This window comes from Capricornis sumatraensis, chromosome 13 (assembly GCF_032405125.1).
Source record: "Capricornis sumatraensis isolate serow.1 chromosome 13, serow.2, whole genome shotgun sequence".
Classification (NCBI taxonomy): domain Eukaryota; kingdom Metazoa; phylum Chordata; class Mammalia; order Artiodactyla; family Bovidae; genus Capricornis; species Capricornis sumatraensis.
The window spans coordinates 13,423,367-13,449,954 of record NC_091081.1 but is presented as its reverse complement, the minus strand read 5'-3'; positions in this window follow the sequence as shown (position 1 = coordinate 13,449,954).

Sequence of the window (26,588 nt, the reverse complement as noted above, 5' to 3'; positions counted from 1 at the left end):
TACTCGGCAGCCCGAATAGAACCTTAGCCAGTCTCAGTGCTGTTCTAACAGGTTTGGTCTATTGAACAAGCCGTGCTTACCGTTATAATTCATTCAGATGCAGCTAATTCATTTGAGTGTGCACTCTCTCTCTCTCTCTCTCACAAACACATGCACACACACATTTTCCCCACACTTGAGCATGTGGGAAGTATTTTCCAAGACCTCACTTTGGCTAAGTGACCAAAAGGGAAAGTTTGAAAAAAATTGACACAATCCTTTTAAGTAGTATATTTCTGCCACTAGAAGTGAAATTGTTGACCCAAGAATCCAGGCAAATTCTGTTTTAGCTGGATCCCTTTCAAATAACAATAGTCAAGAAGGCTTCAAATAACTAGAGTCAAAGTTGCCATTTATGGAAGCACTGAGATAAACCCATGCATGCTTCAGGCTTCTCACAAGCTGTAGGATCAATATTTTTTTGTTACTGGTTCTAATGTGGTACCCAAGCCCAGGTCACATTGACTAATAAATGGAGTTTATCCAAAGAAAACAGATAACATGTTCTATTGAAACTCTTAGTGCCTTTCCAAAGCAACTATTTTCCCTAAGAACTCATGGTAGATCCAAGTTCCAGTGCCTCTTTGCAGTGGTTTTGGCTGCACATTTTGCATTGAAAGTACATTGGCCCTGGTCCTTTCATTGACTCATATGGTACAACACATAACGTCCTAGCTGCTAAGGACCCATGGTGGAACGTTCCTTAGGGTTAGGCAATGTATAAGGAGCACACAGGGTATTCATATCCCAGAAAGGGACACATGAGGCCTGGATCACCTGCACGAACTATGTAACCTCAGGTAAATCTCATAACTTCTCAAAACCATAGATTCCACATTTATATTCTGGCCACCGTTTACTCAAACCCACAAAGTTACTGTGTGGAGAGGGTGGAAAACTCTGAACTACAATAGTTCAACATTTATTTTGTTTATTATTCATTATGATTATACAGTGGAAGTGAGAAATAGATTTAAGGGACTAGATCTCATAGACAGAGTGCCTGATGAACTATGGCCTGAGGTTCATGACATTGTACGGGAGACAGGGATCAAGACCATCCCCAAGAAAAAGAAATGCAAAAAAGCAAAATGGCTGTCTGAGGAGACCTTACAAATAGCTGTGAAAAGAGGAGAAGCGAAAAGCAAGGGAGAAAAGGAAAGATATAAGCATCTGAATGCAAAGTTCCAAAGAATAGCAAGGAGAGATAAGAAACCCTTCCTCAAAGATCAATGCAATGAAATAGAGGAAAACAATAGAATGGGAAAGACTAGGGATCTCTTCAAGAAAATTAGAGATACCAAGGGAACATTTCATGCAAAGATGGGCTCAATAAAGGACAGAAATGGTATGGACCTAACAGAAGCAGAAGATATTAAGAAGAAGTGGCAAGAGTACACAGAAGAACTGTACAAAAAAGATCTTCATGACCCAGATAATCACGATGGTGTGATCACTCACCTAGAGCCAGACATCTTGGAACATGAAGTCAAGTGGGCCTTAGAAAGCATCACTATGAACTAAGCTAGTGGAGGTGATGGAATTCCAGTTGAGCTATCTCAAATCCTAAAAGATGATGCTGTGAAAGTGCTGCACTCAATATGCCAACAAATTTGGAAAACTCAGCAGTGGCCACAGGACTGGAAAAGGTCAGGTTTCATTCCAATCCTAAAGAAAGGCAATGCCAAAGAATGCTCAAACTACTGCACAGTTGCACTCATCTCACATGCTAGCAAAGTAATGCTCAAAATTCTCCAAGCCAGGCTTCAGCAATACATGAACCATGAACTTCCAGATGTTCAAGCTGGTTTTAGAAAAGGCAGAGGAACCAGAGATCAAATTGCCAACATCCAATGGATCATTGAAAAAGCAAGAGAGTTCCAGAAAAACATCTATTTCTGCTTTATTGCCTATGCCAAAGCCTTTGACTGTGTGAGTCACAATAAACTGTAGACAATTCTGAAAGAGATAGGAATACCAGACCACCTGACCTGCCTTTTGAGAAACCTGTATGTAGGTCAGGAAGCAACAGTTAGAACTGGACATGGAACAACAGACTGGTTTCAAATAGGAAAAGGAGTACGTCAAGGCTGTATATTGTCACCCTGCTTATTTAACTTATATGCAGAGTACATCATGAGAAACACTGGGCTGGAGGAAGCATAAGCTGGAATCAAGATTACCAGGAGAAATAACAATAATCTCAGATATGCAGATGATACCACACTTATGGCAGAAAGTGAAGAACTGAAGAGCCTCTTGATGAAAGTGAAAGAGGAGAGTGAAAAAGTTGGCTTAAAGCTCAACATTCAGGAAACTAAGATCATGGCATCCGGTCCTATCACTTCATGGCAAATGGGGAAAGAGTGGAAACAGTGGCTGAATTTAATTTTGGGGGCTCCAAAATCACTGCAGATGGTGACTGCAGCCATGAAATTAACAGACACTTACTCCTTGGAAGGAAAGTTATGACCAACCTAAATAGCATCTTAAAAAGCAGAGAGATTGCTTTGTCAACAAAGGTCCGTCTAATCAAGGTTATGGTTTTTCCAGTGGTCACATATGGATGTGAAAGTTGGACTATAAGGAAAGCTGAGCTCAAAGAATTGATGTTCTTGAACTGTGGTGTTGGAGAAGACTCTTGAGAGTCCCTTGGACTCCAAGGAGATCCAACCAGTCCATCCTAAAGGAGATCAGTCCTGAGTGTTCATTGGAAGGACTGATGCTAAAGCTGAAACTCCAACACTTAGGCCACCTGATGAGAAGACCTGACTCATTTGAAAAGATCCTGATGTTGGGAAAGATTGAGGGCAGGAGGAGAAGGGGATGACAGAGGATGAGATGGTTGGATGGTATCACCGACTCAATGGACATGAGTTTGGGTAAACTCTGGGAGTTGGTGACGGACAGGGAGGCCTGGCATGCTGTGGTTCATGGGGCTGTAAAGAGTTGCACACAACTGAGCAGCTGAAATGAACTGAACTGAACTAATGAAGTACCTTAATTTAAGTGAGAGTATTTAGTATAAACATTGAAACGATTTTCTGGTCTATTTTTAAGAAAAGATCAACTGACATAAGACCCAAAAGAAGAGTCTTATGTGAAGTTACTTTTAAACCATAAGTTATAAAGGAAAACTTTTTTGGCAAAGAAAGTCGTTTTGAAAATTTTATCAATAAAAGATTTTTAATAAAGTATGTGCTATTACCTATATAATACAAAAAAAATGCATATCAGGTAACTGAAGAAAATCAGAGGCACATTTATTTTACTTCTTTTTTTAATATAAATGTATTTATTTTAATTGTAAGCTAATTACTTTACAATATTGTATTGGTTTTGCCATACATCAACATGAATCCGCCATGGGTGTACACAAGTTCCCCATCCTTACCCCCTCCCACCTCCCTCCCCATACCATCCCTCTGGGTCATCCCAGTGCACCAGCCCCAAGCATCCAGTATCATGCATTGATCCTGGTCTGGTGATTCATTCCACATATGATATTATACATGTTTCAATGCCATTCTCCCAAATCATCCCATGCTCACCTTCTCCCATAGAGTCCAAAAGACTGTTCTATACATCTGTATCTCTTTTGCTGTCTCGCATACAGTGTTATCATTACCATCTTTCTAAATTATATATATATGTGTTACCATACTGTATTGGTGTTTTTCTTTCTGGCTTACTTCACTCTGTATAATAGGCTCCCGTTTCATCCACCTCATTAGAACTGATTCAAATGTATTATTTTTAATGGCTGAGTAATATTCCATTGTGTATATGTACCACAGCTTTCTTATCAATTCATCTGCTGATGGACATCTAGGTTGATTCCATGTCCTGGCTATTATAAACAGTGCTGCGATGAACATTGGGGTACACGTGTCTCTTTCAATTCTGGTTTCCTCGGTGTGTATGCCCAGCAGTGGGATTGCTGGGTCATAAGGCAGTTCTATTTGCAATTTTTAAAGGAATCTCCACACTGTTCTCCATAGTGGCTGTACTAGTTTGCATTCCCACCAACAGTGTAAGAGGGTTCCCTTTTCTCCACACCCTCTCCAGCATTTATTGCTTGTAGACTTTTGGATCGCAGCCATTCTGACTGGTGTGAAATGGTACCTCACTGTGGTTTTGATTTGCATTTCTCTAACAATGAATGATGTTGAGCTTCTTTTCATGTGTTTGTTAGCCATCTGTGTGTCTTAGGTTGGGCCAGTGGGAGACCTTATTCCATCCTCTTCCACCAGAGTTGATGTATTATCTGGCTGTGACCATGGGTCTAGAGTTCAGTGGCAGCAGGACCAGACCCCAGCTATTCCACTTAGAAATTGTATAATTTTTGGCACTTACTTTAATGCTCTGAATCTCTTTACCTGCATAATAGGGATAAAAAATCCTTTCTTTGTGCATCCTGTGACTGATTTTTTTTTTAACCCATTAATTTTTTTTTTTTTTACTTTATTTTACTTTACAATACTGTATTGGTTTTGCCATACATTGACATGAATCCACCACGGGTGTATACAAGCTCCCAATCCTGAATCCCCCTGTGACTGATTTTTATTCAGAACTGACATCCAGGCCCCCATTTGGAATAACTCTCAAGTATTACTCCAGCTACAGAACTCCCAGTAGGAGGAGCCGAGGCCTTTATTGCAAAGGCACTGTAATTCAGCTTCTTCTCTGCCTAAGCCTGCTTTCCTCACCTCTCAAAGGCATTGTTGCCAAGAGCACTTCCCAACACATTTACTGTTTATAAATCTCAGAACTTGTATTAGGAGAGGCCAAACTATGACACATCTCTTCCATAAACATGGAGGAAACATCTGTGTCATAGGGATTTGTGATGCTAAGTATACCTTCCAGAATACATCAAAACCAGAATAAACAAGAAAACCTTGGTGATCTGGTTTCTGGCTTCTTCAGTAACTTCTGCTATAGGATCTTAACACACAACAACTTAACGAGATAAGAGAGCATCTGCTATCAACCGGAAGTCCCCACTCCCAGAAGCAACTTCAGTGTTACTTGTTTCTCTGGATTTGCTTCCCCTTCCCATATCATTTATTCTTGCTTTATCTTCCAAATACACAGACCATGTCTGCGGTGGGATCTTGGTATAGCCTCAAAATCGACTCACTGTCCATCTTCTACAATTACACCCCTGGTTCTGCTAACACTTGTTCTGGTTTTATTTCTCCCTCAAAGCTCTGTATGCTGCATTTAATCCAATCTCATCACTGTCTGTACCCTCAACCAAAGATCAGAACCTAACACAGAGGTTGGGAAGACTTCAAGGCTGATTTCAACTGGCTCAGGGAACAAGGGCCTCAGAACACTGAGAATGCCAAAAAACACCCAAGTGGCATCTAAACCCCTCTGTTTAGAAATAGAGCCTTTAGGACTATATTTAGCACAGGGCATTATCTCCTCCCATTTTACTGTTAGTTTTCGTCTGTTCTCTCTGGAATCTGGTTCTATCAGCTATCCAAGAAAATGATGGAACTGTCTCAAAGGTATTGCTGATATCCACCTTCCCCAGTGTTTCCACATTCCTCAAGTTCCAAGTGCTTCAGTCAATTAGGTGACAACAGACGGTGACCATCCAGACACCTTCTGCCCCAGCTGCTGAGCCAGCCATGCTTTTCCAGATGAAACGTGGAAAGCAGAAGGAGTACCCCCTTGACAGCACTCACCTTGGCAGAAAAAGGCCTTTTAGAAGCCCAGGTGTTGCCAGCTGAACTCTCAAATTGTGGGGTCCAATAACAGTCCAGACAAACCACTAGTGGATTCAATGTGTTTTTAAAAGGGTTTAGAGCATACAAACTTTTAAATAAACTCCTCTGTGGTACGATCTTCATTTTTGAAGTGCCTTTGTAAACACTGGCTTATTTTCCCTTCTGTTCTGGCCACACCAGAAGGGAGGAGTCCTGTGAACTCACTTCAGGACTGAGTCAGATCCATCCCTGAAACAAAGTTTTGAACAATGTAGTGGTGGTTATAAATGTCTTATTGTGTATTTTCGTTCACAGCTTTAAAAAAGAAATTCCAATGTTTCTAGCCTGTTTTTCTTTTTTTTTAATTTAAATTAGTATCTCTCAACAAAATTTCTAGGAGGTTAAGATTTTTCATTGTCTCCAGTAAGTAGCAAAAAAACAGAAACGAAACACCCAACAGTCTTTAGGTGAATGCAATATTAATTTTTCATGAGATATTAATATTTCATGCAATATTAATATTCCATGAGAAACACTGGGCTGGATTAAGCACAAGATTGCCAGGAGAAATATCAATAACCTCAGATATGCAGATGACACCACCCTTATGGCAGAAAGTGAAGAAGAACTAAAGAGCCTCTTGATGAAAGTGAAAGAGGAGAGTGAAAAAGTTGGCTTAAAGCTTAACATTCAGAAAACGAAGATCATGGCATCTGGTCCCATCACTTCATATCAAATAGATGGGGAAACAGTGGAAATAGTGGCTGACTTTACTTTCTTGGGCTCCAAAATCACTGCGGATGGTGACCGCAGCCATGAAATTAAAAGACACTTACTCCTTGGAGGAAAGTTATGACCAACCTAGATAGCATATTAAAAAGCAGAGACATTACTTTGCCAACAAAGGTCCGTCTAGTCAAGGCTATGGTTTTTCCAGTGGTCATGTATGGATGTGAGAGTTGAACTATAAAGAAAGCTGAGCGCCGAAGAATTGATGCTTTTGAACTGTGATGTTGGAGAAGACTCTTGAGAGTCCCTTGGACTGCAAGGAGATCCAACCAGTTCATCCTAAAGAAAATCAGTCCTGAATATTCATTGGAAGGACTGATGCTGAAGCTGAAACTCCAATATTTTGGCCACCTGATGCAAAGAACTGACTCATATGAAAAGGCCCTGATGCTGAGAAAGATTGAAGGTGGGAAGAGAAGGGGACAACACAGGATGCAATGGGTAGAGGGCATCACCAACTCAAAGGACATGAATTTGAGTTGGTGATGGACATGGAGGCCTGGTGTGCTACAGTCCATGGGGTCACAAAGAGTCAGACACAACTGAGTGACTGAACTGAATTGAATATTAATTTTTATGATGTGTACAGGTCATGGAAATCTTCAGTCCATTCTGAAGGAGATCAGCCCTGGGATTTCTTTGGAAGGAATGATGCTGAAGCTGAAACTCCAGTATATTGGCCACCTCATGTATAGAGTTGACTCATTGGAAAAGAATCTGATGCTGGGAGGGATTGGGGGCAGGAGGAGAAGGGGATGACCGAGGATGAGATGGCTGGATGGCATCACTGACTTGATGGACGTGAGTCTGAGTGAACTCCGGGAGTTGGTGATGGACAGGGAGGCCTGGCGTGTTGCAATTCATGGGGTCACAAAGAGTCGTACATGACTGAGCGACTGAGCTGAACTGAACTGAACTGAACAGGTCATGGAAATCTTCAGTTAAAGGAAATACATTCTGCATCTTCATATGGATTATTTCCTAATTTGCCAGTAATATTAAGTCATTAAACAAAAACAGTTGCTTGAATGTAGCTTGACTAGGACTAACGAGGCATTACTACCTGTGTTTAAAATCACCTCATGACTAAGAAGCAAAACTGGCACAGGATTCATTGAGCTGAAAGAGGTTTAGCAAGATGAATTTTTATCAGGGTGATCCCTGATAAAACTGTAAACTATATCTGGCATGTAAACTATATCTGGCTCTCCTAAATGTAGATGGAACTTAACTGAAAAATGAACATTTCTGAATGTCACAAAAACATTTTGCTTCCATTTTGGTCAGAAATAAGTCTAAAACATTTTCCTGCTTCTTTTCCAAATCCTCTGTATGTAATTTATAAAGTATTAAAAATCAAATAAATAGTGTATAGTCCTGACTCTGATAAATGTGAATTGATTGCATTTACAAGATTTACATTTCCTATTCCTGCTAATATCTTTTGATGTTACATCAATATTTTTCAATAATAAAACTGCATTATTGAATGGGATTTTGTGCCCTTAAGAAGAAATGAGAGGGAAAAAAGTTTGGAATTATCCTCCCAACCACTCCTATAATTGCATGTTTATAATTATAGGAAAATATTCTTAGAAACCAACTTGGGTAAATCTTGAGGAGTTCTATAAACCTTTCACAACTTTTTGAAACGGAAACAATAATTAATTTACAGTAAATGTTTGTTTCTTCATGCTTGTGTTTAAAGTATTTCTCTGAGGGTAGAGCTATAGAAAAAAAGAAATGGGTTAAGAAAGTTTAAAATAGCTTATAGAGGTAATTTAAAAACCTTTATAAAAGATTACTTGTAGGTAGATTTCAGTGTTGTTTAATTCTTCATTTAGGTTGTAAGTTACAGTAGTTGTGCCTAAGAGATGCAATGAGTTATATCACAAAAAACAATAGAACAGGAGTCAGTAATATGTGGGCAAGACAAGGGACCTTACCATGAGCAAGTTGTGAAAGCCAGCTAAGTCCTCGGGGTCGTGATTCCCCATCATTACCCAGGTCTCCTCCTGCTCCAACACTCTGCAGTTCCCTATCCACTTGACAGACTTGGCGTGCGTGTGCGCATGCTCAGTACACCCGAGACCCAGAGGACTTAGCTGGCTTTCACAACGTGTTCATGGCACTTGTCATGCCCCCGTTTCCTGACTCCTGTTCTACTGCTTTTTCTGATATAACTCATTGCATCTCTTGGGCACCAAGAGTTTATTAAATGCCAATTTTCTTTGAAAAGATAATTTGTTACATTGCCCTTGTTTAATATAGGGCCAATACGCTAGTGGTAATGAACCCGCCTGCCAAAGCAGGAGACGTCAGAGACTCAGGTTCAGTCCCTCAGATGGAAAGACTCCCTCCAGTGGGAAATGGCAACCCACTCCAGTATTCTTGCCTGGAGAATCCCATGGACAGAGGGGCCTGACAGGCTACAGTCCATGGGGTCCCAAAGAGTCGGACACGACTGACCACTCATGCATAATGCCAAATATTATCTTCTATATAACACTTCACTTTTCACCTCATCTCCTTAGAACCCTATTCAGATAGACAGGTCAAGCATCACCAAGCCCATTTTTGGATGAGTAAACTGAGCCACACAACAACTAAGTGACTCATGACAGCTAGCAACAGAATTAGTTCAAGAATTCAGGTCTCCAGAGTCCAATAAAATAACCTCTCTGTTTGAGCACTCTTTGCACAAATTAAAGAGTGTACCTGGCCATATTACTGCTCCTTTGTTTCTTTCCCACCAGGATATCGTGCATCAGCATTTTAGGGAGTTGCAGACATATTTGTACAGAATTTGAGATCAGGGCTGTGGCTTGGTCCCAACCTCTCCTCCAACATCCTAGGTGACCTTGGGCTAGTGGTCCACCCCTGGAATAAAGATCTACACCCATGAGGATACTCTTGGCATTAGGTTATGTTACTGCCTGGGTATGTTGTGGGAGCAAATGTTCACGGAGTCCTTGAATAAAAGCAATAAACTTTATAAATAGACTTCTACCAAAGTTTCTTTCAATAGAAAAATTGAGCTTTCCAATCGTTGCTTTCTCAAAGCCATTTTTGTCTCACATCTCTTGGTTTCCAAGGACACAATAAGGTCATGAAGACTGTTATCATGGTTAGTTCCATGCTACATTCCCCAAAAGGCAGAGCTGGTGCCAGATTCCTGGAGATGTGGGGAGGGGAAGAACAGGAGACTCACAAATGCTTATGGAGGCACTAAAATATTTTATGTGCTTTTCATATGCTGAAAAGTTCAAAACAAATCACACTTTTTCTGTACCAAAAGATTTCAACAGAGAAATTCTCTAAACTCTACATTCAAGCTAAGATTTATTCCCCATAACTTGGCTCATATTTTCAAGCCTATTTTGAGCATATTCTTTTTTGTGCCCCCTTCTTCAGCCCCAAGTGGGGAAACTGATCAAACACATTCTGTACATACCTCTGAGCCCACAGACTCAGCCTCCCAGCTGTAGCATTAACCTCACAAATTCAGAGACCATCTCCCATTTTCAAAAGTACAGCGGCTTTCTTGACTTGCGAAACATCCCCAGACACAACCACTAGTCTCAGCTTGCCTGACTTTTGCATCTCTGTCTCATTATCACTGACACCATGTTCCTGTCCAATCAGGCCATTAGATAAAAAACGGATTTCTCTTTAATATTAATAGAAAGAACTTTCCTTCAATAGTCCTGATCTCTCTCCCCACATCACAATTTCATCTTCATATTCAATCCTGCATTACAACAGTTGCTTTATTTCCCTGTCAAGGTCCTGATAGTGACGAGGTGTCAGGGCATCATCATGTTTTAAGTGGAAAAAAAAAATTGGCTTTATGTAGTCTGTATGTGAAGTGTTTGGCAGATGAAAATTCAGAAAAGCTGCCAATGGGGCAAATGCTTAATCTTGGAGAAAGCCCTTTGTCAGCCTTCTATGCAGCTGACATAGAGGAAGGGAAACCACAAAAACAACAGGGAAATAATATTAAAGACTGGCTTCCATACACCAAAAGAAAAGGAGACTCAGAGCTGACTTCCACATCCCGTGTTATAATTCATCACAGCAGGATGAAATATGCAGATGACGTTTCCTCTATGAAACTGGGAAATTTCAGTTTCAAATTTGAGCACAAATTTCAAAATCAGATGAGCACAAATGTAGCAGAATGTCAAAATGGCAAAACGTCTGGCTATTCTTTGCACTTTCATGGTTATCATCCACTTAAGGTTCTCATAACACTTTGTAATAATGAGTCTCCACATATTATAGCTGAGAAAAGTGAGATCCAGGCCAGTAAAGTCATTCCTTCAAACACACAGAAAAGCAAAGCCACAAATTGAGTTGCACCTCCTTTTCTCACACCTGCTATAAAAGTAACCCTTGGTAGAATGCTTTTCTCAAAAAGAAACTGTCTTTCAGTCAAAAGCATTTAAAACCATTCTATCAGTCAAACAAATTTACTATAAGATCTTTGTAACAAGGACTCTGGATATATGTTTTAAACCAAATTTTAATTCATTTGTAATAATTTGAAAATTATTGATAGGTCTTTCCAAACTTATCACCTAGTTTCAATGATTCAATAAATTTTCATGGCATAATCATGTCTAATTATTCGGAGAAAAAAATTTTTTTACTTCTTAATATTGAGAAATAAAAATCATAAAACATAGCCCTAAATCCCTAAAACAAGGAAACAACTTAAATATTTCAGAGAAAATGTATATCAACTTAAACAAGGTTTTGTGGGAGTTTCATTTGGTTTGTTCTGTTTAAATTTTTACTTTGATAAATTGTGAGAGAACTACTCCCATCCACCCTAAGTTCCTCTCTGTTCCTTTTTTAATTAAATGTGTCATCTGAATGTTTTGAACCAACTTACCAAAAGTCAGCACCAAAGAATTGATGCTTTTGAACTGTGGTGTTGGAGAAGACTCTTGAGAGTCCCTTGGACTGCAAGGAGATCCAACCAGCCCATCCCAAAGGAAATCAGTCCTGAATATTCATTGGAAGGACTGATGCTGAAGCTAAAACTCCAATCCTTTGGCCACCTGATGCGAAGAACTGACTCATTTGAAAAGACCTTGATGCTGGGAAAGATTGAAGGTGGGAGGAGAAGGGGACGACAGAGGATGCAATGGGTGGATGGCATCACCAACTCAAAGGACGTAAGTCTGAGTAAACTCTGGGAGTTAGTACTGGACAGGGGGGCCTGGCGTGCTGCCGTCCATGGGGTCACAAAGGGTCAGACACGACTGAACTGAACTGAACTGAACCAAAAAATCATTCCCATAATGATTGTACTGAGGTCAGAGCTTCCACGATCCGAGCCTAACTTGGAGAGAGATTTCTCCAGAGTGGCTAGATGCAGCAGAGCTGGAAGAGAATTTGGGTGACAGTCAAGCAGGGAGCCGAGAGTGTGGCCAAGCAACTGTGCCAAGCCTGGTCTGAAGAAGCAGAGCAAGATTACTGAAGAGCAGAATGTGAAGCGAGGTCAAAAGCTAAGAGGAAGAGAAGGACATGAAAGTCTAAAAGACCAGTAGGTAGGCCCCCTAGATGGAACAGGGAAAGTCAGTGAAGAAGAGAGAATAAGGGTGGAAATGATGAAAAGTGGCTGAAGTTCCCATTTCAGTAGGGCCAGGAGGCTGAATGTGGCACAAAAGAGCCAGTCACATAGGGCCAAATAGGACCAAACAAATAATGCTGAAAGAAAGAAAGCCAGGCGAAGGTCAATAAATGTTCACATGAAAGTTTTTAAAAAACACTGCTGATTCTCAATGCAGAATAAAGATAAAATAAAGACATTTTTAAAAATAGGAAGAAGAACTCCAAAAGAACTCACCACTAGCAGACATGCATCAAAGGAATTCCAAAGGCTGTTCTTCAGACAAAAGGAAAATGGTCCCAGATGGAAAAATAAAGATATAAGAAGGAATAAAGAGCATCCAAAAAATGGTATGTTGGTTAACCTAAATGATTATGAAATAATATAACAGTGCTAGAGTTAAGCTCAAAACTCACAAAACATAGGATGCAGGGAACAGGATAAAATTAAAGGCATTCCAAGAAGGTGAGTGAAGGGATATCCCAGGATGATAAGCTATACTGGAAGGAGGGGGCAATTAGCTAACACTGGAACAATGTGATTCAAGATCTTTTCTTCACGAGCTGAGAATGTCTGAGCGATTCCACCAAAATTATTATCTGTACTTGGCTTCTTTTGACAACATGCTGAGTAAGTTACTGCTGTCCACCCCATGCCTTGCAGCCTACATCAGCTGAAGACACTCAGTTCATTCCAGGGAAGTGTTCTGCTTTGATCTGCTCTCAAGCTGCTGCTGCTGCTAAGTGGCTTCAGTCCTATCCAACTCTGTGTAACCTCAGAGACAGCAGCCCACCAGGCTCCCTCGTCCCTGGGATTCTCCAGGCAAGAACACTGGATTGGGTTGCCATTTCCTTCTCCAATGCATGAAAAGTGAAAAGTGAAAGTGAAGTCGCTCAGTCGTGTCCGACTTTTTGCGATCCCATGGACTGCAGCCTACCAGGCTTCTCCATTCATGGGATTTTCCAGGCAAGAGTACTGGAGTGGGGTGCCATTGCCTTTCTGTAAGAGCTGGAGATAAACTTAGAAACTGAGCAGCAGTGATTAGCTGAGAAGTAAAAAAATAAAAATAAAAAGCAACTCCCTTTCCTATGATTTTCCAGCTAGACATCTAGAACCCAGCCCCCAACACAGTCCTGGTTGCTGGCCCAACTCCAGTAGGCCAGCCCAGTGTTTTCCAGTAGTCAGGCAAGACCTTGCCCAAAGACTTCTCTGGGTGAAAGGTCTTGTCAACGTTCAGATAAACTGTAGCCAGATTGTGACCATGCAGTCCTGGTCACTCATCTCTTCCCAGAAACCTCTGTCTCACAGTGGCCAGATTAGGGTAGGGATGCATATATCACTGGTAAATCTATAAAGACGCATAGGAGAATGATCAAAACAAGGCAGGATGATGGTTAACTCTGGGAAGCAGGAAAAAAGATATGATTGAGAAGGGGATCACAAAGGCTTTTAAGGTATTGGTTGTATTTTTATTTTTTAATCTAGCTGATGAATAGTCAAGTGTTCATTTTAGGATAAATCTTTACATTGTTCCTGTGAATTCTATAAACAATCAAAACTAAAAGAAGTATGTCACTTAGCTGCTGTATACTTCCATTTTTCTCTCACCAACTCAAACTAACAGCATTTAATGTTTCCCTAGAAGCACTTTCCCTTTGACTGTCATAGTCTAAACCAGCATCATCTCTTGCCTGGAGTATTAAATAGCTTCCTCATTTGTCTCTCTGTTTCTATGCCTGTCCCTCTACACTGCATTTTTTCCACGAAAGCCAGAGTGACCCTTTTAAACCATAAGCAGGATCTTGTCATAGCTTGTTCAAAACCTCCAAGGCTCTCACCCAACTCAGACAAAGCTGGGAGTTCTTACTATAATAGCCAAGGCCTACAATGATCTGGTTCTCTTACCTCTCTGCCTTCACCTGCTGGTTCACCTCTTCTATCTCTAGTTACATGGGGCTCTTTGTTGCTCCTTGAATTTACCCAGCAAACTCTTACCCCAAAGGCTTGCTTTTTCATCTCAAGATAGTCATATAGCTCACTTTTCACTGTATTCTGATTTCAAATCAATGACTTCTAATCAGGAAGTCCTTCCCTAAATTAACATTCTGTTTAAATATTATTCCCCTGACCTGCTTTATTTTTCTTTTTAGAACTTATTAACACCAGACACATACATTTATTTGCTTATTTCTTTACCTGTATTACCTTTTTCCCATAATTATAATGCAAGTTCCATAAGGCCAGGAACTTTGTCAGTTTTGTGAACTGTTGAACAGTGCCTGGCGACATAGTAGGAGTTCTTGTAATATCTGTTAAACAAATGAAGGAAAATCCCTTTTTATACACCTTCAATCTTAGCCAAATTTCCCTCAAAGTCCTAAGTTTACTGGACTTTCATGTTGTATACTCAGGTTCTCATAAATGATAACTGGAGTGGGAGTTTGATGTATGATGCAGGGAACCCAAAGCAGGTGCTCTGTGACGACCTGGAGGCATGAGGTGGGGAGGGAGGGGTCACATGTATGCCTATGACTGATTCATGTTGATGTATGGCAGAGGCCATCACAATATTGTAATTATCCTCCAATTAAAATTAATTAATTAATTTTTAAAAATGATAACTGGAAGAATGATAGTATGTCAAATAAGTCACTTGGGGAAAAAATGATAGTTCACAAAAGCAAGGGAATATAAAGATACTGGTGAACTCTGAAAAACTGAAAACTCAAATATTAGCATGAAAATGAATAAAATAGAAAACTGAAAAATCTGAATTATGTGTTTAAGACAAAAAAAAAGAGTATAAAATATAATTAAAGAAAATAAAAACAACTATAAGCCATGCATGAAATGTGTGACTGACTTTAGTTTAAGTCCACATGGCTAGGAAAAGAGGCCGTTTGGCTTACAGAATAGAAAAAGGCACAACTTCAGCTATGCCAGGCCAATAACTATACTTAAGTGACTATGAAAATAAACAGCGAAAAGATATTTGAGATTTAAATCACTCTAGATTTTAATGTATTTAATTGAAATCATAGACTACTAAAAAAAAACAAAGTTAATTTTAAGAGAAAGATTCATAGACATCTTGGGAACACAAATACACACAAAAAACACAACATACCAAAATGTATAAGACGCGATGAAAGCATTGCTCAGAATAAAATTTATAAGAGAAACAAAAAAAGAGAAAATTGAACCCAGGGAGAGAGAAATGAAAGAAATATTAGCATGAAAATGAATACAATAGAGAATTGAAAAATAGAGGAAATCAACAGAACCGAAAGTTATTTGAAAAGATCTACAAGATCAACAAACCTTGAGGTAAAGTGGCTGAGAAAAAGACTCAAATTACTGAACCAGGAATAAAGATGAGGGCATTATTTAGTCTTACAGAAAAAAAAACCTATAAGGAAATACCATGAACAATTACATGCTAAAGATTAATAACTAGATGAAATGGACAAAGTCCTAAGAAGACACACTCTAACTAAACTGAATCAAGAAGAAATACAAAATGTAAACAGGCCTATAATAAATGAAGAAATCAAATTAATAGCTAAAAACTTCCCACAAAGAAAAGCCCAGAAACAAATGGCTTCACTGGTGAATTCTACCAAATTTTGAAGAAGAGAATTAACATGAATCCTTCACAAAGTCTTCCAAAAAATACAAGGAAGGGAACACTTTTTAATTATTCTAAAATTAAACAAAGGTATCACAAGAAAGAAAACTATAAACCAATATCTCATTCACAAATACACAGACTGGAAATTCTGACCAGGGCAATCAGACAAGAAAAAGAAATATGATGCCTTGAGATTGAAAAGGAAGAAATAAAATTATGTGTATTTGTAGATTACATGCTCCTGTATATAGAAAATCCTAAGAAATCCACACACAACCAAAATTTATTAAAGCCAATAAATGAGTTCAGCAAGGTTTCAAGGTATAAAATCAATACACAAAAAGCAACTGTATTTCTATACACTTTCAATAAGCAACCTGAAAATAAAATTAAGAAAACAGTTTTATTTATAAAGGTGTCAAAGAATAAAATACTTAAGGAATGATCTTAACAAAAAAAAGTATAAGAGGTACACATTGAAAAAATATAAAATATCACTGAAAAAAATTAAAGAATACCTAAATAAATAAAAAGATATTGTACATTCATGAACTGGAAGCCTTGATACCATTAAGATAGCAATATTTCCCAAATTAATTCAATACTATCCTTATCAAAATCTCAGCTACCTTTTTAAAAATTTTATTTATTTTCATTGGAGGATAATTACTTTACAATATCGTGACATGAATCGGCCATAGGTGTACATGTTGCCCTCCGTCTTGAACACCCCCTCCCACCTCCCTTCCCACTCTGTCCCTCCAGGTTGTCACAGAACACCCCAGCTAGCTTTTTTGCAGAAGCCAACAAGCTGATCCTCAAATCTGTATGGAAATACTCATGATAGCTAAAACATTTTGAAAACGTGTAACCAAGTTGGAGGACTCATACTTTCCAATTTCAAAGCTACAGTACTTACCACAAAGCTATAGCAATGAAGACTGCATGTTACTGGTATAAGGATAAACAGATCAAAGAAATAGAATAAAGAACCAAGAAATAAATCTAAACAATCATGAATAGTTGATTTTGACAAGAGTGCCAATCATTCATGGGGGAGAGGGGGTGGAGGGGGAAAATAAGCTTTTCAACAAATGGTGCTGAAACAGTTGGGTGTACACATTGAAAAGAATGGAGTTGGATCCCATTTCATACTGTATGCAAAAATTAACTTCAAATGAATCAAAGATCCAAATGTAAAAGATAAACTATCAAACGCCTAGAAGAAAATATGAGACTAAATCTTCACGATCTTGAAGTAACAGTTTCCTAGATGTGACACCAAAAGTACGAGAAACTAAAGAAAAAAATAGGTAAATTGGAATTCATCAAAATTAAAATATTTTTTCATCAAAAGACACTATCAAGAAATAAAAAGATAAATCACAAGATGGGAGGAAATATTTACAAACTGTATATCTGTAGAGGATCTAGTTTCCAGAATACATAAAGAACTCTTAAAAGAGTTAGACAATAAAAGACAATCTATTTAATAAATGAACAAAGAATTTTAAGAGACATTTCTTCAAAGAACATATGCAAATGACCAATAAGTTCATGAAAACATGCTCAATATCTTTAGTCATTATAGAGATGCAAATCAAAATCACAAGATACCACTTTATAATCACTCAGTTCAGTTCAGTTACTCAGTCGTGTCCGACTCTTTGCGACCCCATGAATTGCAGCACGCCAGGCCTCCCTGTCCATCACAAATTCCCAGAGTTCACTCAAACTCACGTCCATCGAGTCCGTGATGCCATCCAGCCATCTCATCCTCTGTCGTCCCCTTCTCCTCCTGCCCCCGATCCCTCCCAGCATCAGAGTCTTTTCCAATGAGTCAACTCTTCGCATGAGGTGGCCAAAATGTTGGAGTTTCAGCTTCAGCATCAGCCACTCCAATGAACACCCAGGACTGATCTCCTTTAGGATGGACTGGTTGGATCTCCTTGCAGTCCATGGGACTCTCAAGGGTCTTCTCCAACACCACAGTTCAAAAGCATAAATTCCTCAGTGCTCAGCTTTCTTTATAGTCCAACTCTCACATCCATACATGACCACTGGAAAAACCATAGACTTGACTAGACAGACCTTAGTCGGCAAAGTAATATCTCTGTTTTTAAATATGCTCTCTAGGTTGGTCATAACTTTCCTTCCAAGGAGTAAATGTCTTTTAATTTCATGGCTGCAGTCACCATCTGCAGTGATTTTGGAGACCCCCAAAATAAAATCTGACACTGTTTCCACTGTATCCCCATCTATTTCCCATGAAGTGATAGGACTGGATGCCACGATCTTCATTTTCTGAATGTTGAGCTTTAAAACTTTTTCACTCTCCTCTTTCACTTTCATCAAGAGGCTTTTTAGCTTCTTTTCACTTTCTGCCATAAGGGTGGTGTCATCTGCGTATCTGAAGTTGTTGATATTTCTCCCTGCAATCTTGATTCCAGCTTGTGCTTCTTCCAGCCCAGCGTTTCTCATGATGTACTCTGCATAGAAGTTAAATAAGCAGAGTGACAATATACAGCCTTGACGCACTCCTTTTCCTATTTGGAACCAGTCTGTTGTTCCATGTCCAGTTCGAACTGTTGCTTCCTGACCTGTATATAGGTTTCTCAAGAGGCAAGTCGGGTGGTCTGGTATTCCTATCTCTTTCAGAATTTTCCACAGTTTATTGTGGTCCACACAGTCAAAAGCTTTGGCATAGTTAATAAAGCAGAAATAGATGTTTTTCATAATCACTAGATGGTTATAATAAGACACACAATAACAAGTGTTGCTGAGGATGTGGAAAAATTGGAACATTCATACTTTGCTGCTAGGAGTATAAATGGTACAGCCACTCTAGAAAATAATTCAGCAGTTCCTCAAAAAGTTAAACATAGAGTTACCATCAGTTCAGTTCAGTCGCTCAGTCGTGTCCGACTCTGAGACCCCATGAATCACAGCACGCCAGGCCTCCATGTCCATCACCAACTCCCGGAGTTCACTCAGACTCACGTCCATCGAGTCAGTGATGCCATCCAGTCATCTCATCCTCTGTCGTCCCCTTCTCCTCCTGCCCCTAATCCCTCCCAGCATCAGAGTCTTTTCCAATGAGTCAACTCTTCACATGAGGTGGCCAAAGTACTGGAGCTTCAGCTTTAGCATCATTCCTTCCAAAGAAATCCCAGGGCTGATCTCCTTCAGAATGGACTGGTTGGATCTCCTTGCAGTCTAAGGGACTCTCAAGAGTCTTCTCCAACACCACAGTTCAAAAGCATCAATTCTTCAGTGCTCTGCCTTCTTCACAGTCCAACTCTCACATCCATACATGACCACAGGGAAAACCATAGCGTTGACTAGATGGACCTTAGTCAGCAAAGTAATGTCTCTGCTTTTGAATATACTATCTAGGTTTGTCACAACTTTTCTTCCAAGGAGTAAGCGTCTTTTAATTTCATGGCTGCAGTCACCACCTGCAGTGATTTTAGAGCCCCCCAAAAATAAAGTCTGACACTGTTTCCACTGTTTCCCCATCTATTTCCCATGAAGTGATGGGACTGGATGACCCTGCAATTCCACCCCTAGGCATATATACCCAAGAGAACTGAAAATATATATTCACACAAAAACCTGTATGTAAACATTCAGAACAGAATTATTTATAATAACCAAAAAGTAGAAACAACACAGATGTCCATCAACTGATGAAAGGTTAAACAAAATGTGCTACAATGGATTAGTATTCAATCATAAAAAGGAATGGAGTACTGATATATTTCTACAACATAAATGAAACTTGAAAGAAGTCAGTCACAAAAGGTCACAGATTGTATAATTTCATTTATATGAAATGTCCAGAACAGGCAAATCCAAAGTGACAAAACGTCAATTAGTGGCTGCTTAGAGGAGGAGAGGAGATCAGAAGTAATTGCTAGAAGGGTAGGGGGTTTCTTTTGGGGATAATGAAAAAATCCTGGAATTAGCAATGGTGGTTGGATAACCTTCTGAATATATTAAAAGACAATCAATTGTATTGGTTAAATACAATTTAAAAAACGAATTTCATGATATGTGATATGTGAATTAAACCTGAAGTTTTAAAAAAATCTGAATCTAGAGTGTAGCAAGATGTATCAAGTGAACTGTATATTCTGGAGTATATCAGCTGTATTACATGCACATAATGAGGGTAAGGTGGAAGAAGACAGAAGTTTGTCACTTTAAAAATGAACAAAATGAATAATTTTCCCCCCTCAGGCAGAAAAATTCTTAGGCATCCATGACAAAAAGGTTAGTGACTATTTCCAGAACTGACATAGACTTTTTGAAAAATGAAATGACTGGTGCTTAGATATGCCACTGGTGGTTTTAAGACTAAAAATGCAAGGTGATTTGATACCTAGATCACACTTTTTTATTAAGCAAGCAAAAGTCAGGGCGCAGTTATGTTTAATTTTAAATCTGTACCCCTCCCCAGTCAGGCCCTTTAGCCAAAGAGGTGCTGTGACATTTTCCTTTGCCCTAGTTAGCATGGTCTTCAGAGTTGAGAGAAAAAAATCATGTCACCAACAAAAAAAAAAAAGAGAGAGAGAGAGAGAAAGTTAAAAAAAGACTTTGTATTTTAAAAGTCTCTACTTTTATTAAAAATAATTTTTTAAATAGTTTTGTGCTTTTACTACAGAGAAAATAGATACCATTTCAGGATAGCAGTTACCTCCAGAGAGGAAGAGAAGGAAAAACAATGAGACCAGAGAAGTAGATGGTGGAGGCCTCTAATTTTAACATTATGTTTTTATAAAGATATAGAGAAAGCTGCAGCATCTCTATTTATTTAATTTTAGTGACTGATATACATGCATCTGTTATTTTAATTTCTGAACTTTACAGTTCTTGAAATGTTTCAAAATTTAAAAAGTATTTTTAAATGATTTGATATTAAAACATGACATATGTATCACTGTAATATTTTCTCAACCTGAACACATTTTATACTTAATTTTATTTTAAAAAAATTTTCCAGTTGTAATTAATAATAGCTAAGTTCTGCTATCAGCTGGTAGAAAGTCCTTAGAAATACATTCGGTCAGTCATGAAATATTTATTCAGGACCCACATGGCACCAGGTGCCAAGTGCTATGAAAGTTGCTCACAAGGCAAAGTTAATAAGACACAATCTCTGTTCTCAAAAAGCTCTTATCCTAGTGGATAATTCAGATAGATGAATGTATCATTTCAATACAATTTAGAAAGTGCTACGAGAGATATATGCGTGGGAGGCATGGATTCAGAGAAGGAAGTGGAAAAGCAAAATCCATCATCCACACTCCCAATTCTCCCCAGTAAGTTAAGCACCAGATACATCAACCCTGGGTGGGGAAGAGGGTGTAGGGAGACAACAAAAAAGTGTTTATTCTACCTAACATAATGACCCAGGTGGCGCAAGCTGCAGAGAATCTGCCTGCCAATGCAGGAGACACATGAGGCGTGCATTCAATCCCTCAGTTGGGAAGACTCCTCTGGAGAAGAAAATGGCGACCCACTCAAATATTTCTTGCCTGGAAAATTTTCCAGTGGAGCCTGGAGGGCTATACTCCATGGGGTCACAAAGAGTCAGACACAATTGAGCACACATACGCTACACTACCAACAAAAACACAGCATAATGACACAACCCACTGAAAGTGGGCTACAACTATAATTTTCCCCCCTGTAATTTTATAAAGCTTTAATTTTATATGTTTACTTTAATCAAATGCTATTTATCCAGCTGTAAAATTTCTGCATACTTATACTAAGGAAATGTTTGCAGCTAACATGTATTTTTCACTACATAGAAAGCATTGTGCATGGATTATTTCATTAAATCATCATAACGTACCTGGGAGACAGTGTGCCCATTTTACAGATGAAAGACTGAGCCTCAGAGAAACTAGAAAACGTGTCCAAGTTTGCAGTTCCATTTATACAGAGCCCTGAGTCATCTGTCCATGCTACATCAATATTACTTACATAAGGGAGAAATCAAAGATCTATGGAACCCACTATTAGCACAGAGAATATTTTCATCATGATGCTTGGAATTCCATCAAAATTTTAAAATTAAAAAAAAAGCCCTTGAAATCTTTTGCCTTCTTATATCTTAGAAATAGAGTGCTTATATATTTAATCTTTAGCTCTATAAGTGTGCAAAGGGAAACCAACCCAAAAGCATTCATTTTTTGTGATCATTAACTGGATTTGGTTCTGGTCAATTAAAATAGTCTGCCCAGGGGAATTCCCTGGTGGACCATTGGTTAAGACTTGGGCTTTCACTGCTGTGGACTCAGGTTCCATCCCTGGTCAGGGAACTAAGATCACACAAGCCATGCAGTGCAGCCAATCACACACACACACGCACACACACACATACACACACACATACACACACACACACACATATCAGGGGTGAGTTGTGATTCGGTCATGTGCAACTTTTTGAGACCCCATGAACTGCAGCACTCCGGGTTTTCCTGTCCTTCACTATCTCCCTGTTTGCTCAAACTCATGTCCACTGAGTCAGTGATGCCATCCAACTATCTTATCCTCTGCTACCCACTTCTCCTCTTGCCCTCAATCAGGGGGGAGGGATGGGATGAACTGGGAAGTTGGGATTGACGTATATACACTATTGATACTATGTATAGAGTACTAATAAGAACCTACTGTATAGCCCAGGGAATCCCTGTATAGCCCAGGGAATCCCTGTATAGCTCAGGGAATCCCAGTGTTCTCTGGTGACCTAAATATGAAGGAAATCCAAAAAAAAAGAAGGGATATATGTATATGTATAGCTTATTCACTGGAAAAGTCCCTTATGCTGGTAAATGTTGAGGGCAGAAGGAGAAGAGGGCATCAGGGGAAGAGATGGCCGGATGGCATCACTGATATAATAGACATGAACTTGGGCAAACCTTGGGAGATGGGGAGGGACAGGGAGACCTGGCGTGCTACAGTCCATGGGATCGCAAAGAGTCAGACACAACTTGGCGATGGAACAACAACAACGTAGCTGATTCACCTTGCTGTACTGCAGAAACTAACACAACCTTGTACAGCAACTATTCTTCAGTAAGAATTAACTTTTTAAAAATTGGTCTGTGCAGGCTTCTCAGCAGGCTGGTGGTTGATGTTAAGAAAGAGTCCTTACTGAGACCTATAGACTGCTTTCTAAAGAAAACTCACAAGGACATCATTCCTCAGTGGTGTCTGGACTAGGGGGACACAGTGCCATTGACAACCAGCAAGGTGCTAGAAACAAACAAAAAAGAAAAGGCCTGTATAGTTTAATAGAGATCTTTCTACTGAAGACTCTTATCAGAACCTCTATGTTCCCAAGGCTGGGAGGATTTGCAGCAGACTAACCAAACAAGAACACAAGCACACCAAACAGAAGAAAAACACACTGGAAGCCACCCAGGAGGCTGGGGAGATAACCACCTCCAATTTGGAATGGACATGATGATGGTCCCAACTGCTCTTGAACTTTGGGGGATGCCAGACTCCTGGGACCACAGGGACTGAAGCCTTGGGGCTGACAAGAGACGCAGAAGTGTAGACGTTTAGATGAAGCCTGAAAGAAAGGACCAAGCTGCTATAATTTTTTATTATTGTAATGGGTTTTAGTTCAGGTCCGGGCCAAATGGGCTTCTGTGTTTCTTGGTGACCTTCTATGTTTCTTGGCCACCTTTGGGCTACACACCCACGAGATCCCTTCCTGTCTCGACAAGTGTGGGAACAAATTGGGTTGATTCTCCTCCAGAGAGATCTTGGTGATAAAACAACAGGTGGTGCCTCTCACACAAAGGCACTTCCTTGTATTCCAGTGAACTTCGCTTCTACCCTTTGCTTCCCACCTCTGCATGCCTCCCTCAGACACTCAGCTACATATAACATTGCTTTGTGGGCTCTCGCGACTTCTTCCATTCTCTAATAAAGAATGCTTTGACGGAGGTCGTGGGTCACAATGACAGTGACTGTCCTCCTCAAAGAGGCCAGGCCAAGGATGAGGGGGCATCCAACTTCCTGACAGTTCGTTTCATTGGAAACGCTGCATGAAGCAGGAATTCTAAGGGGGTGTCCTGAATTTGAAAACTTCCCACCCTTCCCTTTTTTAAGAACACAGATCAAACAAAGGCTAAATTTTGCTAGAGTTTCCAGAAAGCAACACTTCAATGGTGAATTACCTAAGCAAAGTGACATGTTTATTCACAGGGACAACTATGGAACTACAGAAAGGAAATCCAAAACAAACAAACAAAAAAGGGATATATGTATACGTATAGCTTACTCATTGGAAAAGTCCCAGATGCTGGGAAAGATTGAGGGCAGAAGGAGAGGAGGGCATCAGAGGTTGAAATGACTGGATGGCATAAAAGTACTCTGTGTGAAAATGCATATAGCATTGGGAGTTAAGAATGGAACTAAATATTTAGTTTACATTCACTATTTAAAATGCTGAAACCTACCAGGGATAACTAAGATCAGAGTCTAATCATAGTTTGTTTGTCCGATAAGGATGCAGTTCAGAAAATGATACTGTGTATGTTGAACAATCGCAGAGAAAACAGGGCTCCCAGGTTTGGAGTTTCTTAGAGAGAGAGCTCTTCTATAACGGCTTAGGAGTCCATGTGGTTGTGATATTTCCAGAATGAAGGACTAAGTCAATCCTGATGAAACTTTGAAAGATGCCACCAGGTCTAAATGTTTCAAAGCCAACACTTGAACTGCTAAATCATTCCCTCTGTTTTAAAGGAGTGATTATTTGATTGACAATGGGGGTGGAGAGAAATCCTTCAACAGTAATGCATATGGGCACATCATCTCCCTGATTACATATGAAAGGGGATGGGATGTGGGGGAAACCTCTTGATTCATTCAGACACACAAATCATCCAGAGGAGGGGCGTACCCCATTTTCTCTTGAACTCTAGTAGGAAATTTCCCATGCCATAATTGTATTTGTTATACTGCAGTGATCAAAGTCCATAAATTCCTCCATCTATCCTCATTCAGAGAAACCATATGGCATTACTAGGAGAGTCACATGCAAGGCTGGTTTGTTGTATACATGATTAAATATCCATGTGGGAATGGAACACTGGGGAGAGCAAAAACATTTAAAAGAAGAGGCTAAAAGCTTGAACTCTAAGAGATACGTGGATATCTATTCTACTCCTGTAGGATCTAAAGTGTTAGGGGTATACAGAAAACATAACAGCAGCATGATCATGAAGGGGAAGGAGGAGGGATTTCTGCAAACAAGTGGTTTCTCTCAGCAGCTGTGCACCTAAGGCATGTGTGGCTTAGTTGCTCAGTCGTGTCTGACTCTTTGCCACTCCATAGACTGTAGATCGCCAGGCTCTTCTGTCCATGGGATTCTCCAGGCAAGAATACTGGAGTGGGTTGCCATTTCCTCCTCCAGGGGATCTTCCTGACCCAGGGATCGAACCTGCGGCTTCAGTGTCTCCAGCATTGGCAGGTGGGTTCTTTACTACTGAGCCACTGCAAAAGCCCCACATGGGTCTTCATCAAAAACTCTAGAAGGCAAATATGGTCATTCAGAAGTCTATGGATTATCAGACAGTCCTATGATCTTGTGCTCTGTTTGGTATCAAGGAAAATGATAACTATCTAGTGAAAAACAAGGAGATAGATTTCTTTTTTTCTATCAGATTAGTGAAGATAAAAAAGTTTGATAATGCCCAGAATCTGTGTGGATACAAAGAAATAGATACTTTTGGAGTAAGTAATTTTTTGAAAATGCTTTTCAACCATATTCATGAAATTTTAAAATTTGCATAAACAATGGCCCCCACATGGTTAGGCACAAGATATAAGAATATATATACACCTATGAGCAGTCACTGTAGCATTTTTTATTCTAGCAAAACATGGGGTAAACCTGAATATCTAATAGTAGTGAAATCGCTCAGTCATGTCCAACTCTTTGCGACCCCATGGACTATAGCCCACCAGGCTCCTCCATCCATGGGATCCTCCAGGCAAGATTACTGGAGTGGGTTGCCATTTCCTTCTCCAGGGGATCTTCCCCACCCAGGGATCAAACCCAGGTCTCCCGCATTGTAGGCAGATGCTTTACCGTCTGAGCCACCAGGGTAGTCCTATCTAATAGTAGAGGAATGACTAAATTGTATTAGAATAATCCATTCAATAGGAGTATATGCAGCAAGTAAGAAAAAGGTAAATCTACCTAATTCTGTGTCCAAACATTTTTTGAAGTCATAAAATAAGTGTCTTCTTATGAAAGTGAGGAAGGAAGGAAGGAAGAAGTAAGAGAGGGAAGGTGGGAGGGAGAAAGGAAAGAAAAAATTTAAAGCATAAAGCACATCTGATAAATGTTTGTTTATAACAAACAACAGAAATAATGTAGAAAGTTTCTGAAAATTTTCTTGAATTGTTTTTAGCAAGATGCCCAAGAAGTGGTATTTGAAGAGAAAAAGATTTTTGCTTTACATTTTATACCCTTCTATTCCATTTTTTTCTTTTAAATAAGTATGTAAACATATAATTTTTAAAAAACTAACATAAAAAATCATCTATAGCCTAAATTTTTCTTTCTCCTATGAAATCTTTATTGAAGTACAACTTATATACAATAACATTCATTGTTTCTAGATGAAGAATTCAATGATTTATGACAAATGTATACAGTCATAGAACCACCGTCATAACTGATGTAGAATAACTCCATCACCTCTAAATTTTGCTCTTACCCCTTTGCTACCAATTCCATAACTGGATC